Genomic DNA, 19,362 nt, shown 5'->3' with positions numbered 1-19,362 from the left:
AAAGAACATCAGCTAAATGTTGCTATAATAAGTTTTAGTGCCATGACTATTTCAGGTATTTAAATATTTGTTTTCATCAAGTAATTCTTATACTAGTTGCAGTTTATATAACATAGACTTATTGCAGAATAGATTTTCCATCACTTAGAAGTAATTATTCTTGTGGGAAGGATGTTTTTTATATTATTGATGTCAAAAATAAACAAAAAATGCAAGTGATGCAAATGTATAAATAAACATTTTTTTTAAAAATGAAAACAGACAACCTGTTAATAATGCTATAATTTGTTTCTAAATATGACTAGAAATAACTATTCAATTTTAATTAAAAAGTTTAGTTTCTATCACTTTGTTTTCCTATCAATCCTATTATTAGAAATAAAGATATGTTTTGATATTTCATGATTTTAACCAGAATGAACTAATCTTTTTCTAAATGTATTAATGCTACCTCTACCAGACTATCACTACTCGTTTGGCAGTTTGTGAGTTCAAATGTGATCCTTTGTTTATTGCTACATATTTGACTGTTTTTTTTTTCACAAAGTAGTTATTTTTCAACTTGATTTATTAGTTAATTTAAGTAGCTTTATTTCTGAACACAAGTTTAGTTAAACATTTCTGTGCAGTACATTCTCAGGTTAACCTTCTCACTTTTTCTGTTACAACAGCAATTAATATTTTTCTCAGAGCCCCAGGTGTGGGTAACCCCATGACAGATTTATTTGCTTCTATACATTGAAAGAATGAACATTCCGTGGTCCAACGTTTATCCCCAGATTCTGCCATGACTTCTACTGAAACAGCTGTGCCTGTGCTGTCTAACACATCTTTTATTGTATTTTTCCACCTACAGAGTTTGCTGACCAGCTTCTTCTCAACCTGGGAAGTCTCCTTGGTCAAATTCAGTCTTCGTGAATTTTATGTCTAAGGTTTTTATTGTCTTATCCTTGTCACCTCTTAATTTTCCACCTTATATTTCTACATTACATGAACAGTCTTCCTGGCCTATGTTTTTTCTTCCCTTTCCTGGTATTTCAATTATTGTTTATCTGTTGATCTCACAGTTACATGAGGTTATGGGTATGTTTTGCCCCCTAAGGTCTTTTGATTATTTCACCTTTTCCTTACATTGTATTGACTGTTTAGTTTTAGATCAACAGTTGCAAGATTACTTGTTGCCTATTTGGGGGGCAGCTCCCAAATCACATGTATATCTTCCACATGCTAGATATCTTTTCTTGTTTCTTATGGTATCCTTCTTAGGTACACACTTCCTTTTAAGGCTCTCCACAGAAATTTTGTTGGGTGTTTCTAGAAATGCCTCTGTTCTTCTCTCATCCAATTTATCCTGTATCTTGTCCTTGACTCTGGCATTTGTTAAATGTATTCTTTGTTGTTGGGACTTTGTAGGTCATGATACCATGTTGGTTTGGTTCATTTATACTCAACTACTCTCAGGGTTTTGAATGTTGTTCTGTTTTGGAGATGTAACATATTGATACTGTTTAGGAAGTATTGAGTTTCAGGTGATATCAGTCCACTAATCATCAAGATTATCTGGTTTCACATGGTGATTCACTTTCCTTGTTAGCTAGTTCATCTTGCATAAAGGTGTACCCACACATGAGAAACATATTCTGCAGTTGGTCTTCTATTAGGGGATTTTGTGCTGACAAACTTAACATGGCTTGTATGGGGTGCAAATTTCTCATTTGGCTTTTCAATCACAAGTCTTTGGTCTCTTTGCTTTTGGATATCAGACAGCTTTTAATTAATATCTTGTTTTCAATGCAGAATGGTTTTACTTCCACTGTTTTTACTCTGCTAATGCATTCCTTTTAGCTATGTCTCCCTCCTTGGCATCGTACCATTCTTATTGGGTTGTTCATGTGCTCCAACATTCACTTGATTTACCTCTGTTTGAACCATTTTCTCATGTTCTATGTTTCATCTTTCCTGTAAAACGTTTCCTTTCCTTAGCCAGTGGACATCAAAGGTGGGATTTGTTTGCAGTTGTTTCACATAAGCTTTATCACCCTACCTATCTTCTCATTTATATGGATTGTTCTTTTCTCCCAAAGACCTCAGCAGCTTGGAAGGGCTGTTTTTTTTTCTTCTTCTGTTTCCTGTCTTTACCCTAGACCAGATCTGGATAGGGTCCTGTGTCCAATCGGGATTCTTTGTTCTTATATAACCCATATTGCTCCATTCTGGGGTACACGTTCATGGCTCTTGGTCCCCTTGTAATCCTCCTTCTGTCATGATCTTTCACCTTTTATCCTTACCACTTGGATCTGCCTTGTGGTTTGATTGGCCTATTCTTCCTTACCTTCTTCCTTCCAGCCTTTTTTTCCATTTGTCCTTTCTTCAAATCTGACACTTCACTCTTTCCCTTGCTTCTCTTCTTCTTTGTCCAGTAGATGAGATTCTACAATCTGGCATGTAGACCATTGCCTGTATGTTCATTTCTCACTATCTCTATCACATTGTGGCTTCCTTTTTATTGTAGGTTCATATAACACCTTGGTTGTGCTTCAGAATTTGGTGCAACTGTATCTGATAAGTTATTAATCATACTTTCATTTTTCAGGAGCCTTTACCTACTTTTTATCACATGGATCCTAACTAGCTAATCTTTAACTAAATCTGCTTTGTGTAACCATGTTAACTTGCATTTTATCTTTCATGGCTTCACAATGCTTAGCTTTTAGATAGGGTATTTCACAAGATCAATTATAGGTGAATAACCTCGAAATTTTGCTTCATAAATTTTCCTATTCTGAACCGTACCACTCATGGACTTCAAAGGGATAGCTGCACATCCCTGTCATATTTTGACTGAATAAATCAGCAAAGTCTGCTTTCCAAAATAGGGTGTGGTGATCACACATTGCACTGTTACAGGTGATGATGCCCCTCCAGACTCTCCGATGCATTCTCATCTCCCTTTTCTTGCAGTGGAGTCCTTACCACTTACCAGTCCCATGCCGATGTGGTAATTGATCATGGAGGCACTCTTCTGAATGGGTTTCACACAAAGATAACTATAACCATTTAGTGCAGTGTAGAGTGGTAGTGTTTTGTGGATTTTTATGATGTAATATTCTCCATTTTGGAAAGATCATAATATCAGTATGCATTCCACCCCTTTGACTGGAAGCCCTCATCCTATCTTCGTGTGGATGTTTGTACTCTTGGGTGTAGAGTGAACCAATCAACATAAGTCCTCACACAGGGTTTTGAATTGTCTCTCTTTCTTCTTCAGTTTTCTCCACCTGTATTGTGGGTCACAGTGGTAGTTTGTGGGATTGTTCCAGTTCTGTTCTTGGCTACCCCTCATTCTCTCTTCTTATGGAGATGTTATTGCCATTTAGATGGTCCCATCCTGTTTCATGATTGGGAATGTTGATTGCATGCAAAAGATATCCTTTTGATGCTGGATGTTAAGTTAATGGACCAATAGCTCAGAGATAGTTATTGTGTCATACCTGGAACCTGAGAAGTGGAGTAGTGTGTAATACGTAAAGTGTTATTCTTATTCTTTTTTCATGCAGATGATAGTTCCATGCAAGGATCTTTTAAATATAGTTGATTTACTGAGTACAGTCTTTTGCACCCTAGACCCAGGTATGCATCATTGTTTATCCACTTTTCTCATTGTAGGGCAAAGTTACAGTAATATCTTTGCTGGTTAAGATTGATTTTCTGTCACATTCTTTTCCTCTTGGACTTGCTCCTCTCATTTTCTACCCTGTTATCTTACACATTCCACATGGGAGCAAAGAATATACCTGTTTCAGAAGTGATGTAGTTTCTTTCTTCAGATTTGTTTCTCTCATATGTGGAAGTATCCTTTGGGTGTTTTAGTGGGTGTGTCTGTTCTTTGCTCACACTGGACCCTCATTCTAACCAATGTGAAATTCTAGCTGATATTGTGAGTGGAGGGAAGTGCCATATTGGAAGTTATAATTTTTCCACCTTTCCTTCCCATGCATTTCTGGTGCTTCTGTTTTCTTCCAAACTTAGATGTGATAGTTTGATAGAGGTTCACAAAGGGAGTCATGTGCATCAAGTGATTGTACTGTGCACAGAAGGCTTGTGGCATGTCTAAAGAAAATGTTTGGACAATAGGGGTCAGTAATGAATTATAACAGCTTATCTTGTGAGTGGAGGGAAGTATCTATCAGAAATAAATTTTCAGTATAGGAAAATTATAACTTTTACTGTTAGTTTTACTCATTCCTTCATGGTTTTCATACTTTGTAAAGTAAAGTTACATTTTAAAAATAAGTTGATGTGATTAATTTTTATCTTTAGCTTTAAATTTGAGCTGTTTTGAAGAACATCCAAAACTACTAGGTTTTTACTTTGGCTAAGTACTTGTTCACCTAATAAATAAAGTTAGATATAATTATTCATTTCTTTTTTTTTTACTACAAAGTGTTTAAGTAACTGTGTAGTTCAGATACAACACTTAAGGCCCAAAATTATCACAAACTCGCTTATGAAGATAAGCTGAATTATCTGGGGTAACAAGTCAAAAAAGGTGTATTGTAGTATTATTGCACCAGATAACTGATAAATGAATATTTTTTGTTGTTTCTAAGTGTTAAACAATGTGTATGATACATTTTAATGTACAAAGTTTAGCTTTATAAAACAAAAAAAAATTAATTGTATGTTATTGTGCCTGGAGTATGAAGTCGGAGATTCCTCTGTTTTTTTATATTTTTTCTTCACTTGATAACATGTTTTGAGACATAAATTCTAAAGACTATTGTACATGTTAATTCTAACTATACTTCAACAATTGTAACTTGGAGACGTTTTTCATTTGGTATTTTGTTAATATCTGACACTTATTTGGTGAAATTAATATAAAATTTAAAAAGAAAAATTCGTACTTTTATTTCTGCACAGCCTCAGAGTTTTTCTTGTAAACAAAACAACTAGAGTCTTTCTGCCCATTTTAAAGAATACCTGGACTTTTTATAACCTATCTTCTCTGATTTCAGGTGTTTCCTTAAGTTATTCTATGGGCCTTTGTTGAAATCTTGTGATGGTGTTGCATTAAGCAGTTTGATCATTTAATAATGAAATATAACTTTATAAACTGCGATAAAGGAATTTTGGTGATTATGATTGGGTAGAGCGAGAATTAGATTGTCATGTAACAGTGGAGTAAATATCTAGATTTATGAGTTTTTGTTGTTCCTTTTCTTTGTAAATTGTGAAGTTACTTTTGTGTTGAATTATAACTGAAAGGTACATAATTTATTGTAAATGAGAAGATACCAAATGTGAGCTTATACAATTCAGAATGGGTACCAAAGAAAACTTTATTACAAGTTTAACACACTAACAAATGTACAATGTTTGGAGAAAGTTTTTCTACCACCAGATATAAATGGTTTACCTAAGCAAAGAACAATATAGTCATGTGACTATGTATTGATTATAGTTTAATAAAAATATCTTGTTGATGTTTGGTTCTCTGTTTAAAATTATCTGTGGTTTTATTGTGTTGTAAACAAGAATTTTTTATTATGTTTGCCAAATATTAAAGATAAAATAATTGCCAAATCTTTTAAGTTCAGACAAAGTTACTGTTTAGTTAGTATGGTAAGCAAATGCAAAATAATTTGAAGACTCTGATTTCTATGATTTTTACTTTTGTGTTTATAGTATTCAGACAATTTACATAAATAAACTAGCTAACTGACTATTTAATTATTTTTAAATGCAGTTGTCATATGTCATAAAAATGTTATTAATCCAATCATTGATAGTAATTTATTTAATTAACAGAAGATTGTCATGAGATTACGGTATATTTTAAAATAAACTTAATGGCAACTGCTTGATGGTATTTAGTGACTCATTTCAAGTAGAATATGTTAAAATTATCATTAAAAATTACTGCAAAATATCTATTTAGAAAAAGAATTTTTTTTCAAAACGTACAGTTGGATCAGCTTGAGAAGACATTAGCATGCTAAAATATGAGTAATAATAAAATTACTTGAATAAAACAAGGTGAATAAAAATAGAAAGATTGGTACTGTGTAATAATAATACAGTGGGTGTTTGTAAATGGGTGGTTATAGTAATCAGTTAATGAGCCTGTTGATTAATAAGTCAGTGAATTGATGTAGTTGCCCAGTTCTAAGTTAAAGGGGAGGTAGAATAGTTGAAGAATTATATCTGAACTGTGAGTTTGAATGTAAGAAGGAGCAGCTGAAGGAAGGAGGAAGGAGTGTATGTGTTTTTTGCAATGTGTGTTTGAAGGGAGTTGGAGTGGCAGAAGAAAATGAAAATGCCATATTAATGTCTAAGTAGTTTATAAATTATTTAAATTTTTGTTTTTAAGACTTTTACATTGTTTATGAACATTACAGATTTGGAGAACTTCAAAGAAAACTGTTACAAAAGTGGATATAACACCAACAGTGTATTTACTACTCAGTCATTTAAGATTTCTGAGGAAGCTTTGAAAGTAAACAATACCATTAAGGTAAATGCAGAAATATTTTGTTATAAGACTGAGATTGCATTTCTGTTCAATTTGTATTCAATGTTTTAACTTCAAATGTTGCTTCACATTTTTTTAATGTAAAGAATGAGTAAAAAACATTGTATTTGATTGGTATGTTCTTGAAAACAAAAGTATTGTATCAATAAATAATAAACTAGAAACAGGTGGACAGACTTTTACTAAGTTTTAAATGTGAGGTCCTATGTATGGCCAAATAAAAGAGGAAGTTACACACTGAGGAGGTAAAGATATAGTGTATATCTAGGAGAGACAAGGGAGGAAGTTGTACATTGTTGGAGTAATGACACAGTGTAGAGGAAGTAAGGAAAGAGGTTGTATATTGTTGGAGTAATGACACAGTGTAGATAAAATAAGGAAAAGAGGTTATATATTGTTGGAGTAATGACACAGTGTAGAAAGAAATATTGTAAGGAAAAGAGGTTATATATTGTTGGAGTAATGACAGTGTAGAGGAAGTAAGGAAAGAGGTTATATATTGTTGGAGCAATGACACAGTATAGAGGAAGTAAGGAAAAGAGGTTATATATTGTTAGAGTAATATACAATGTAACGACAGAGAGTAGAGAAAGATATATTGTTGAGATGGTTATATAAAGGTTGAGATATATATTGTTGAACAGACAGTGTAGAGAAGAAAGAGAAAAGAGGTTATATATGTCGAGCAGATGAAACACAGTAGTGAGGAAATAAGGAAAAGAGGTTATATATTGTCGAGTAATGACACAGTGTAGAGGAAGTAAGGAAAAGGTTATATATTGTTAGAGTAACGACACAGTGTAGAGAGGAAAAAGTTATATATTGTTAGATAATTACAAGTGTAGATATATTGTTGAATAGGAAAAGAGTTGTATATAATACCAGTAGATAACAACGACAGTGTAGAGGAGAAGGAAATATATTGTTATATATGTTGATATAGTGTTAATGACATAGTGTAGAGGAAGTAAGGAAAGAGGTTGTATATTGTTGGAGTAATGACACAGTGTAGAGGAAGTAAGGAAAGAGGTTGTATATTGTTGGAGTAATGACACAGTGTAGAGAAAGTAAGGAAAGAGGTTATATATTGTTGGAGTAATGACACAGTGTAGAGGAAGTAAGGAAAGAGTTTATATATTGTTGGAGTAATGACACAGTGTAGAGAAAGTAAGGGAAGAGGTTGTATATTGTTGGAGTAATGTCACAGTGCAGAGAAAGTAAGGGAAAGGGTTGTTTATTATTAGAGTAATGGCAATCATCGAATACTCTTTGAGCATTCTTATTGGCATCTTGTTGAATTTTGTAAAACGAAAAGATGTGTGTGTTGTGTGTGTATTTTCTTATTGCAAAGCCACATTGGGCTATCTGCTGAGTCCACGGAGGGGGATCGAACCCCTGATTTTAGCATTGTAAATCTGAAGACATACAGCTGTACGTTATGGGGCAACAAAAGATAAAATAATACTTTTTTTATGATTTGCAAGCCAATATATGGTACATATTTTTGAAACAAAGGTATATCACATTTTTCTGTTTATTTTAGTGAGATGGTTCAGTTTCTTGGTCTCCTGTGGGTAAATGGTAAGTTTATGGACTTGCAGAGATGAAGTTTGGGGTGTGATTCAATATCGGGGACATAACAGTTGGTCCAACATCGTTTTGCTCTAACACTAGAAACCTACCTGATAATATGTTGTTCCTGACATCAGTAATCAAAACAATCTTTACACGACATCAAAAAGGAAGTCACTTTGGCATCAGCTGCTTCTGAGTTGTTTTATTCAGTTGGTACAGTGAGTGTGATATCTTGCATCTATCCCCAGTGCGTTTTAAGCCTGTACTTACTTGATGGCTGTAAGGTCTAGTCATGAGTATTTACTTTTCTCTACATCCATAGGCAGAAAGGTTTACTGCTTAGTGACGAGGAAGGGGAAATGGGCCTCATCACCACAGTTATTGGAACTACACAATTTTGCGTATGACTAAGTGGGTGGCTATTTTGACTCAAACACTGCATCTAGTCCTAAAAATGAGGAGTTCAAATATGGTGTTGGTAATTCACATGAACAAGTCATTGTGCCTCGGTGAACTTGTAACTCTTAACATCTGGCACCTTATCACCAAGTATTCAAACATCACACCCAGATTCTACTTTCAGTATAACCAATGCAGACTTCATTCTGATGGAGCTGGTGGTTTAAGTGAATAGATGGTAGTGGGACAAGGGTACGTGTATGTACTTATAACTTTAACATCTCTAATTTCATTACTGATGAGCTGAAACCAATATTAGCATGTTAACTGGTTCAATTTATCAGTTTATACATTCATCCTTATTGTTATTGACATCTCAGCTTTTATTGGTGCCTACAGAAGGTTATAGTTCTGCCTCTTTTTGAAGCTCCTGACCCTTAACATTAGTCCCTTGCTACACTTGTACCCATTGTAGGTTCTCTCTATAACCACAGGTACTACTGATTTGTCAAAATGCTGCTGGTAGTGTCAGGAATTATTGTATGTCTTTTAGGACTGTGGGTTCTCAGTTCTGAGAATTTCTTCATGTGAGGTAACCTTACCCTTGGAATCCATGAACACTATATATCTTTGAGTCCAGATTAGTCATGCAGTTCACATTTTCAACACTATTATCTACCAAACCTGTAGGGTTTCTGTCTTCCACAGATCTTCAGATTTTGGAATTTAGATTTATGGCTATCAGAGTTTGGCTGGTCTGGGGGTAGCAAGAGAGAGAGTCATGCTAGTTCTTCCAACATTATATTCCTATCAGTTATTGGGTCTAAGATATAGCACATGTGTGTCTGGTCATCAGTCTTTTTTTGTCTGTATCAATACCTAGATTGTACAAGGTTTGTAAGCGATTCATTTCTAAATTTGTTTTTTTTTGTTTACAAGGATTGTGGATATTGGAGTTTGATATAATTGACTTGCATCTGCATATTGCCACAGTGGAAGTATACTGCCATTTTGACTTCTGTTTTTTATATATATATATATATATATACACAAAGGCCAACCACTGTAGTTCAGGATTCTTACTTTTAACTAGCTTTGGGACCACATAGGTTCTTTCAATTCATACAAGCATTTTCTCATCACACAAGTTCCCTAATCCTGTGTATACCATTCAATTGATGAATGGTTACTGTTAACACCATCTTATCAAATGTCCAACCATCACACCTGGATTCTATTTTCAGATCAAACAAAGCAGGCTTCATTTTCAGAGCTGAGACATGAATTGTTGTTCCATCAGTCTGTTTTTTGTTGTTTTTTTTAATATCTTAGACTGATTCAACCAACTCCTTTCCAGCTCCACTCAATGGAACAGGAAGCCCAACTCTTAATCCCTTTGCTTTCTCCCATGGCACAGATGGTTCTTTCATTTTTCTTTGCAAGACATTGGGGTTTAATGTCTAGGATTGCCATGTATCTGTCTCGGGCTTTGCTTACTTCCATGATAGATATTTTTTAATGGAAATAGTATATATTTTAACAATGGCATATTGAGAGAAGGTTGCACCAACTTTGCTGAGACATGCCAACCATAACTCCTTTTTTTGATCTGACTCTTTGTAAGTGTTTTGAATATTCCATAATTGTCCTGTGTATGACAGTCTTATTGATTAACATTCAAAATTTGAGACAAAACTTCTTTGGGTTCTTTGTCTCAAATGACCATTCCAGTTTAACTGTTATATTTATAAGAGTCCTCTACCTCATTTTCATAGGATCCCACTGTATGATGAGGGTTGTCTAGGCAGATATGCTTTTATGAAACCAGTTCTGCACCAGCATCCACGATCTCAATATTCTTTATACAGACTACAATAAGCTTTGCAAAAATGAGGTTTTTCGTAAGACTACCCATGAGCTTACTGGGTGGCATTACTGTACTATGCTGGACTGCTGCTTATGGATTTATTTTGAGTAAAGCATAAGGGGATATTGCCTTAAGGGGACTTTGCCTTTCCCTTCTGATCATTGGATTGCATAAATTTGGGTCAGTTTACATTTAGGGAACTTGGTCACGAATTGCACTGTTCCTCAGGACTTCTCTTTATACCCCAGATTCTGTAAGTGGAGCCAGTGAGTTCTTACCACACCCAGTTTTTATCCAAGTCCCTGAATGTTTTTGTTAGATTTTAGTAGGTGTAGCACCAACCTACTTGAAATACTGGCTCATATTTGATGTACCTTTATCTGGTTGAGGTATGTATGGCTTTTCTGTTTGATCTATGTAAATTCGGTTTATTGTTCATGGAAGAGAGTCCACTGTCTCCTCATAATTTCAAATGCAGAGTTTTTCCATTCTGAGTTTTTGGTTGAGCACAGTTGTTCCACTTCCTCCCCATAATTCCAGGTGCAAGTAGAATGTACCTTTCCCACACAGTTGGGGTAAGAAGATGAATGTTCATAATTACATTAGTAATGTCCAGGTGGGTTTGGGTGATCAATTTGGAGTTTGAAGGTTGTGTGATTGAATCACTGTCACACACCAAACTTGTCTATCCTTTCAACCATGGGGATGTTAGAATATTACAGTCAATCCCACTATTTGTTCACAAAAGAATAGTCTAAGGGTTAGCAGTGGATAATGATGACTAGCTACCTTCCCTCTAGTCTTGTGCTGCTAAATTAGGATGGCTAGCACAGATAGCCTTCATGTAGCTTTGTGCAAAATTCAAAAACAAAAAATCGTTTTTGGGTGTATTTGTCATATTCATACAAAGTAAAAGTTCAACATTGAATAAAAAAGGGTAATCAAGTTAGTTTATAATATTTAATTACATTAAATATTATTAAAATACTTTAATTGTGAAATGGGCTTTCTGTGGTATAGTGGTTTGTGTGCTAGGCTGAGGATCAGAAAGTTTAAGGTTTTAGTCATGATGATATCAAATATGCTTCAGACTTTCAGCTGTGGAGATGCTATAGCATTGATAATCAGCATGGTTACTTGTTCAGTAGGCTAGACAGTGGGTGTTGCTGACTGGTTGCACTCTGAAAATAGGTTAAAATTACATATACCTTAGGAATTTCTGGCTTTTAGGCATCATTGATTAAAAATACCAATTCAGATATTCTACAATACTGTAATGACTTGTATTTCTGTTATTGTTTTTTACAAACTTAACACTACAAATACAGCTGTGTGATATTTTATTACATTTAAACAAAATTTATTTTTATTCTGTTATTTGACAATGTGCATGTAGTTCTGATTGGCTATATTTAATGTTATAAAGCACATGTTTTTCATTTTTAATTACATTTAATATTGCCAAGTGGATGCATGTAGTTTTGATACAGTACCTAATTTGTTTTTTGCATTGTAGTTTTTTGTTTACTGTTATCCTTTATATGCAAACCTATGGGTCACCACAAGCATCGAAACTACCCTCCACCTCACGAATAATGTTGTTTGCTGCATATTTACATGTAATTTGTCATGAAACAGTCCTCCACCAATAGAAGTATGAAGTGCTCTCTTGCATGATGCAGTTTTCTCCCTCTATTTGATTTCACCTAGAAATAATTTCTCATGGGCAGTTTTCTAGCTCAAAAATTCTGTTTTTCTTGCAATACTTTCTTGTTTAAATTATTATTTTCATTTGCAATTATTGTTAACTGCAGTATATTATTAACTTGTTTCTTTTCTTTTGGTTTGACATTTTTTTTCAAACCTTTTTTTAAATTCCTAACTTATTCACAGTCAAATATGTATTCAGAAATCATAACATTGTATTCAGATACAGGAGTCTTAGCTGAGGCTGTCTTAGTTTTTGTTTGTTGGGAGGTTGAACTTCATGTGGATTGCCTCTCTTCTATCTATCCTTATCAGATGCTTCTGATGCCAATAGATTCCATTCAGATAATGAAGAGTTTTACAGCTTGTTTCTCTCACTTTATTTGCTGTGCAAGTGTGTGTCTTGTCTCTCCTGAGGAACTGGCCAAGCCCATCCTATCAGCTATCTTGGATATGATCACTGATTTCTCAGGTATGTTACCTTTTATCTATATCCTGAGTTTCATGTGAATCTACCCCTTCCCTGCTACATGCCACCCCATCATGTGAGTACCAAGTGTTTCTTTTCTTGAGATATCAAAGTCCATGATAATCACTTCCTATTTTAATTGAAGACAAATCAACCTGACTTGACACCCATAGGTTACCATCATGCTGGCTATTATTTTCCTGGACTCTTAACAGCTGAAGTCTCTTTGCCAATGTGAGTTTATTTCAGGCCCAGTTTTCCCACCTTTATCTTACGTTTACTTCTTTTCATCAGAATCTTTTATCTTTCCACATCCTTTCTGAGGCTATACACCTTTTTCTGAAGGATATTTGGGGGATACCCATACCCTAATTTCCTCCATGTTGGTACAATTGGCCTCCTATCCCATATCCCCTCACATGTGACTTCTTTGTTGCTATGATTCATGGATAGCAACATTCTTTTGTTTCAAGTGCTTCTGTCATCCACTTATCTACAACACGTACTGATGGTTCCTTTACTATGTAGATCTATTTTTGAAGATATACCTGAATCTTTGGAGGCATCTGGGGTATCTGCAAGACAACATTCAGCCTTTTATTCTTTGTTGCATGTTTGTCTCAACTTGCTCCAATTTCAGCTTCTATTTAGATTTTCTTTCCTTTGCCCTCCCAACCCTTACATGTTTCCTCCTTCAGAGGTTCTTTCAGTGAGGCATTTTTCTCACCTTTGTACTATCACCATTAACAATTCTTGTGACTATCCTGTAGGTACTGGCCAAGTGGAATCTCATTTGTCCATATTTGTCCACCTGTAGATGGAATTTACTCCTGACCTCTATGGTATACTGGATAATCTCAGATTTTTTCTCCAGTTCCTATACCCCACTTTCTCTGTCTCCTCAACCTTTCCCTTCTCTGTTTCTCAGGATCATGTTATGTGACAACTTATTTCTGAGGTGATTCAGACTCTACTCTTGCAGTGTGCTGTAGAGCTTGTCAGTTTTTCTTTTCCAGGATTTTACTTCAGGCTTTATCTTGTTTCCATGAAAACTGAGGAATAGCACTGTATGAACTTTGTCACTCTTAGGGTTTTTTTTCTCCAGGTATATAGACATATTTGTTTTTTACTTTCCTATTTCAATCTTCCAGTCCAGACACTATCTTTGATTTATGCACAAAGATGTTTATCATTTTTATGCATTACCTTTCAGGCTTGTCCTGACACATTATACCTTTTGTTAGATAATCAGGGCTTTTGCATGACTTGTGCACTATCAGGGTATGCACTTCCCTCGGTATAAATGGATAATAGGTTTCTTTTAGATCTTTACAGACCTTTAACTTCTCACTACACATGTCTGCTTTTAATAGAAGCAGATCATACAGGTTGGATGTTCTTTCCTTATACTTTCCCAATTCAGAGCTTATACGTAGGGTCTTGCAAATCTTCTTTGCACCTCTGCTGTTTGCAATTGTCTTTACTATATGCTATGAAACTTCATTCTTAACCACAGCATCCCACCTGGTGTTATTTTCCTTCCTAGTGGGCCATACTTTTTCAGAACAGATGATCTGCCATTGCTTCTTTTGGCCTTTCATATCCAGGCACAGTTGGATGAATTGGGTCTCAGCACATGAAACAAAACAAAAACTCAACATACTAGAAACCAAATAAACACAGCTATAAAACTATGCTCACCACACGTTTTCGAACACTGCAAGTCAAATAAACACAATATAACCATAGAAAACACTCAAATACTAAATAAAGAAACAAACATAAACAAATGCAAAATTAAAGAAGCCTTACTTATACAACAACTTAAGCCCAAAATAAACCAATACAAAGGAACACCTTTATACCTATATTAATAAATATAATCCAACATCTAAGCATGCCCTCTACATTCTTACACTCAATTACACAACTGCTTTCAAACATGTAATCAGCTATTGGTCAGTTACCTCTTTCTTTGTTTGTGAACCTGACAATGACCGAAGAAGGTCGAAACGTTGTTCGCTCCTCTACATTGTGCATTCTCTACCCATACCAGCCATTTTTGCATATATAATTTTCTCTACAAGTGGGTTTTCTCATCACCATGGATTATCTGTCCTAACAATCTTGAAATTGTGAATGACGTGTTCAGTTCCTGATATGTACAGTGGTGAGCATTCACTCTTATCCCAGTCATGATAGATTTGGCCTTTAGTGTTTAAATTTATCTGTCCATTAATTTCTTTACTGCTTCATTTATTACTCTTATCATCAGTGCTGCCCAGTCTGTCTTAATTATATAATGTTTTTCATATTCCAGCTCATTGTTTTCTGTGTAGTCTTCTATTTTTTTTGTCTGTGATGGTATCAGTATTTAGAATATTAACCTGCTCATATAGTTTACTGTTTCCAAATTCTTGATTGGTTATGCCCATATCAACATCTGCATCAACCTTAGGTTCAACATGATTGTTAGCATCTTTGTTATTATTTCCTTGATTTCCTAACTCATCACAATTTACAAACGCTTTGGATAAAGCATCCAATATTTTCAGGAATCTTACACAAGTATCACTGTCTTTTATGATGAATCTTGCAAGAATAACCATTTATTCAATAACAGATTAGTCAGTTGATTAACCACAAACATTAGCACAAAGTTGTCACTTAATTTTAGTTCATTTAATATTTTTGTTTCAGCAATTTCACTCAAACATTCTAGAAGTTTGTAATGGTGGTGTTTGACACATATGTTGCATTGTTTCCTTTGCAAGTGTCCTCTTTGATGCAAGCATTCAACACTTCTCCTAGATCAAGCAACATTTCAAAATTTATGGTGTGAGCAAGCTTATTATTGCATAAAAATACAGACATTAGAAAATTTGAACCATTGCTTCTTTGCTTATTTCTTGTTGTTTCATAATTAAATAATCAATTTTCCAAAGTACTTCAGGTATGATAGCTTCGACTCAGTGAAATCCTGTGTTCTTTTGTTGTCTCATTACTTTCAATACCCTCCAATCAGATCCTCTAACATCATGTTTTATTCCAAACATCTTGGCCAAATGGAGTTTTGGCAAAAAAGTACAAACATTCTTTCATTGTATACATACTTTAATCACAGTTTATTTTTCCTCCATCTTTGTTCAAAAGCTAATGCATGTTTTTGGTTGTTAGTGTTTGTTTTAGGCTTATCTGAGGTTCTTCCCTGGTCTGATATCCAGCAGCTGCGCTTCATTTGTGTTCACAGTGGTGTACAAAGTTGATTCTACAAAGAATGGGTTGCATATGTTTCTTCCATTTCACTGGTGTCATGCTTTTTTTTTCTTTCAAAGAATCAAATATGATTTGTTTACTTATTAGCCATTATTATGACATCCTCATATAAATTGTCTTGGAAAAGTTTCAAATTCCTTCAGAAAGCCAGATAAAACACTTCACATGGGCAGGCATTAAGCAAGCTTATTGTATAAAGGCAGAGACAAATTTTACTCCAGGCTAAGTTTTATTTTTCTGATTGATCTATCATTAACAGTAGGTAATAGATACAAATTAATCAAAATGACATTAAAGAAGATTTTATGCAAAAATTTCATTGGTATACTTTTATATTTTATATATCCCTAAAATTTTGATAATATTTGCATACATTATACAAACTTTTAGTGGAAAAAAAATAGGCTCTGTATGGTATCCACTGTGAATGATGATGTCTGATGTACCATTTAAGTACAAGTGAATTAGCATGGGGTGAGCCATTTGTTCAGTTTCGTGTATAGGTTTTTCCTTTGTACTTTTCTTAAAAAATAATTTTTGTGCAAAGGTATTTATTTCTAACAGGCTTATTGTAAAGTGTACTACAGAATTGACAAAGAATGTCTTCATGCTTATGGTGAACTTTATTTCAGTGATAATTAATGCCAGGCAACTGTAGTCACATTATATTGGAGTGCTAGGTGAAAATAGTAATTCCTGGGCATCTTTTCCCACTATAGCTACAACCCTTATTGACTTATGGACCCATGAGTAAAACAGAAAGAGATACCTGCTTTTTTCTGCTGTCCCTTTGATTTAATAAATTGGGCCCAGTCTTCATATCAAAATAGGGACTTTGTGGTTACTCAGTGTACTGTCTCCAGTATTCGCATTCCTCCTGATTTCCTAATCCATCCCCACCCTCGTTTTGTGGGAAAAGGGAGTCTTTTAACACTTGCCAGTTCGTAGTTGCTGGGGTAGTGGACCATGGAGGCTGCCTCCTGAATGTGCTCAATTCCATTCTGTTGAGTGTAGGGCAGTGGTTTCCTGAAGGTGTATAGGGCATATGTTCTTCACCAGTCATACACTATATCATGAGTAAATCCATTGCAATGCTGCTCACCTCCCTGGTTGAGATCTCTCATTTTACCATCAACTGGATGCCAATTCAAAGAGACTGATTTTGGATTAGAGATGGACCAACTAACATAAGTTTATATACATTTGTTGGTAAGGATTCATTGTTCTACAATTGTCAAGTGCTCCAACTCTGTGTGATTGAGTCTTGTATGGGGTAGATGTAGTCTCTCCAGTGCTCCACTTCTGATAAATTCAAACTTGGAGGAGGATGGTGTGCAGACTGGAACCTATCTGATTGGTATTTGAGTGAACCTCCACACTGACGCATCTCTTCCTACTGTTATTCAGGTGTTAGGTTCCTGAGTGGCTGGTGTTGGTTCTGGATTTGCACATGCACAACATTTTGACTGATGGCATGAAATTTCTTCTTTCTTTCTTCTGAAGTTGAGGTTTAGATGGTGTGGACTCTCTCTCTGCCATTGGTTGGATGATACATACCAGATGCTGCTTGGCTTTGGAATGAAGATGACCAGGCAGGTGTTGTCTGGTGGTGAATGAAAAGTTTTTCATATAAAAAGCAGCATTCAATGCTTAGATCTGTTAGTTAAGAGTGCATGCTTGTTGTAAAAATATATTCTTTGTGCAGGAAAATAACAAATTCTGATATTTGCCTGCACATAATGTTATGTATATAGTTTGTATGTAAGTATATTTAATTTTAAGAAATGTATATAATTCTGATATTTTACTACATTTAATGTTATAAAGGCAGAAGAAAAGCTAGTCTTTTCTGTGATTCCAATTGTTTTGAAAAGTGTTGAAGGATGTGAAAGTTTACAAGTTCAAGTAATGTAAGTATGAAAGTTTAGAACTGATACAAAATTTTATTATAACTGTAAAATGTACACAATACCTTCTCTATGTTCTTGATTTTGTTGAAATGTTTGAATAAGACATATTACACAAAAAAGCAAAAGGATAGTTAGAAATTGTAATATTTTAACTATAATAAGATATATCCACTTCTAAAATCATACATAGTTTATTTTAATCACTTTATGCACATGTAGATGGCACGTCACCACTAAAATTGAGTTACTGGAGTGGGACTATTTATTGTTTTTCTTGCATATGATATGTTTTACTTCTAAATTTTAACTGCTAGAGTAAGCCTTCCAATCTCTTTTGTGCTGGAAAGTTGAGTTTTTAGTCTGTTTAAATTTCATAATTTTTAGGTGCAAATACAGCTCAGTTACTAAGCTTAATGAATTATAGTGGAATTCAGTGGTTATCAGTATTGTAGTTTTTGAATATTTTGGTTATTCCAATATATATTTAAAACCTTTACAAAAATTTTGTTTCATGTTTTCTATGTTTGAAATATCCTAAAGATTAATAAGCTATAACAAGCATCATCCAGGTGGAAAGGTTGTAGCTGGAAAAGACAATTGCTTTCTTTACTTCTTCATTTCCTGTTTTATGTTTTAAGAAAAATAAGTTTAATAACATGTTTGAAAATGTTAATAAACTATGTAGATATATAATGTACAATAATTGCAATGTGGCTGTATTTTACAAAATATTAGGCCGCTAAAACACACAAAAAATAGGTCACTTTGTAAAGATTTAAAATCAGTTTTATATTATTGGTTTGGGAAACATGAGTGCATGTGCACCACATCATTGTAATTTGTGTTAGCTTGGCATGGCTGAAAGGCAGTATAGTAAAAATAATAAAACTGTATAATTGTATAATATAATGAGATTTAATCTATATAATCTGAACATTTATGTTGTGGTGTTATAATCTGTAGTCATTCTTGAGTGAAAAAGGCATAATTTATGCTATATTTATTTCCTAATTTTATGTGGTGGTTATGAGATCATCAAACTGACTTGACCCATAGAGAGATTTGGTGAGGAAATAATATAAAATATAAAGTTTATTTTTCTTAAGAAATGTGTCATAAAACTATTTGGATGATATAAATATTTTGCATGTGAAATTTGAAAATTTTCTGATGCATAAAAATATATTTTTTATCTTAAAATGAAAATTACTTTGCACATTAAATAGGCAATGTGCTAAAATAACAAAGGGCATGATAAAACATTGCATAACAAACCTTAAAACTTAATAGAAATAAAACTAATATTTTGCATATGATAGCATTGTAATATTTACAAATTTTGTGAACATGCACTTACTAATTTAGAATTAACAGCATGAAATCTATAGCAACCACAAAATGGTAACAAAGTTGGTCCAGGGACCTAGGCCCTTCCTGAAAGTGTTTGTACATCTGTCATTGCTCATATATACAGAGGTTGTATGCATTTCAGTGATGGGTTGTACTTGATAAGTTCATGCATGGTAATGGCTTGATCTGGTTTAAAATTATTATATGCCTGCTATTTAAGTACAGAGTGAACCATGATTCATCTTTAAAAAGGATATGACTCCACATGCTGTGC

At 34.2% G+C, this 19,362-nt stretch overlaps 1 protein-coding gene across 7 annotated transcripts in view; it reads left to right on the top strand.

Moving 5' to 3' along the window:
* Positions 1–19,362, top strand: part of LOC143242389 (uncharacterized) — a 62,731-nt gene that overhangs the window by 26,885 nt on the left and 16,484 nt on the right. For 2 of the 7 annotated variants that reach the window (XM_076485745.1, XM_076485748.1), the window contains exons 6-7: positions 6,402–6,517; positions 17,656–17,738. The exons of 3 other annotated variants lie outside the window; for them this stretch is intronic. The gene's annotated coding sequence lies outside the window, so the exon portion shown is untranslated. The remainder of the gene's footprint in view (positions 1–6,401; positions 6,518–17,655; positions 17,739–19,362) is intronic. 2 more of the 7 variants (XM_076485747.1, XM_076485746.1) reach the window with 1 other exon arrangement.

This window comes from Tachypleus tridentatus, unplaced genomic scaffold (genome assembly GCF_004210375.1).
Source record: "Tachypleus tridentatus isolate NWPU-2018 unplaced genomic scaffold, ASM421037v1 Hic_cluster_2, whole genome shotgun sequence".
NCBI classification, from domain to species: domain Eukaryota; kingdom Metazoa; phylum Arthropoda; class Merostomata; order Xiphosura; family Limulidae; genus Tachypleus; species Tachypleus tridentatus.
The sequence above is the reverse complement of the archived record's forward strand: the minus strand, read 5'-3'. Positions and strand labels throughout refer to the sequence as shown.